The 1,544-nt window shown below is 31.4% G+C and overlaps 1 non-coding gene across 1 annotated transcript; it reads right to left on the bottom strand.

Moving 5' to 3' along the window:
* Positions 1-372: 372 nt before the first annotated feature.
* On the bottom strand, positions 373-478 carry LOC126007551 (U6 spliceosomal RNA). The gene has a single exon (XR_007495102.1). It is a non-coding gene; the product is annotated as a U6 spliceosomal RNA (small nuclear RNA).
* Between the last annotated feature and the right edge of the window lie 1,066 nt (positions 479-1,544).

The following is a 1,544-nucleotide window of genomic DNA, read 5'->3' as shown; positions in this document are numbered from 1 at the left end:
TTGCTTTCTGTGCTTTTCTCTAGGTTTGTGAGCAAAAGCCTTACAAATTTTGTATGTTAATTAGAATTATTATTTCCTTGTTTACTGTTTCCGTCGTCAATAATTATTGTCCATTTTTGTCTCTAATTACTCCCTTGAGGTTAAATAAAATTTGGTCTGATATAAGTATTGCATCCTGGCTTTTTTCCCCGGTGGTTTATATAAGAACTTGTGTATATCATAAGATTTTTGATGTGCTTCATGTTTTTCCCTTATATTTAATATTTTCCTTTTTTTCTTGCTGATTTAATAAGTCCATTTCTCTCTTTAGTTTTTGACATTTTGATTACTACATATCTTAATATTGCTCTATTTGAGTCTATTTTGTCTGGTAAAAATATAAAATGCTTTATGAATTTGCATGTCATTTTTTGCAGGGGCCATTCTAATCTTCTTTGTAGTATTCCAACTTTAGTATATATGCTACTGAACTGAGCACATCATGCAATAAGTTTTACCTTTGGGTAGAGAGGGGATCCTTAGGTAATAATTAACTCCAGACTTAGAGGGAGAAAAGAGAAGGGGATCCTTGAGCACAGAGAGGGAGTTCTATTTCCATCCAAGCAGAGATGAGTCTGACTAAATCTCAGTTGATAGTTCAACATGGAGTTGAAGAAAGTTTGTGGTAAGAATCTTTGTTGCTACAAGGTTGAGATATGGGAACTGAAGTAATTAAGAGGAATCCTGGGCACACTTTGTACTAATATATCAAATTGCAAATGGGCCTTAGTCATGAGGTCAAACTTAGTGTAATTACTCTTCTTTGCACAATTCCTTTGTACAAAGAAACAATCAATGTAGAAAGTTAATGAATTCCCTTCCTCATCCTGGATCCTGAAATCTTCCAACTTAGAGAACTCATTGCTTAGAGTTCCAACTTAGAGAATTCATAAAGCATTGCTAATATAATGTAATTCAGTGTTGTAAGAAACACTCAGGATTTATATGTATGCATATATATTCATGTATATATACATAGAAACCTTTTTGTACCAAATGTATCACATGCATATATACTTAATTAACTCAAATAAAATACACAAAACACAGAGATTATTTATTATCACTAAAGAAGAGTTACAGTGGTGATGGTAAGGTTTCACTGGTGAAGGTTAGTGTACTGTTTTTATGACTAAAACCTAACTACAAACATGTCTATAACCATGGTGCTTAAATAAAGATATTAATAAAAAATAAAAAAGAAACACAGTGAATTTTAACTTTCCTAAAAATTATAAGAACAAGGCAATCTATCTTCAGAGAATAGACCATATTTTTGTTATGTTTAATTCTCACTGGTATAAGATGATATTCATTGTCATCTTGATTTGGATTTCCCTAGTAATAAATGATAACAGTTTTCATGTGCTTGTTGCCTGTTTGTTGCTCTTCCTCAGGGAACTGTTTGATAATTTCCTCTTTATTACAAATGGTGTTGTTAGATTTTTTTAAATGTTATCTGAAGTTGGATGGAAATTGCATTGAATTTATATAGTAGTTTTGGT

Source organism: Suncus etruscus, chromosome 4 (assembly GCF_024139225.1).
Source record: "Suncus etruscus isolate mSunEtr1 chromosome 4, mSunEtr1.pri.cur, whole genome shotgun sequence".
In the NCBI taxonomy this organism is placed as follows: Eukaryota; Metazoa; Chordata; class Mammalia; order Eulipotyphla; family Soricidae; genus Suncus; species Suncus etruscus.
Note: the sequence above shows the minus strand (reverse complement) of the source record. Positions and strands in the feature narration are given on the sequence as shown.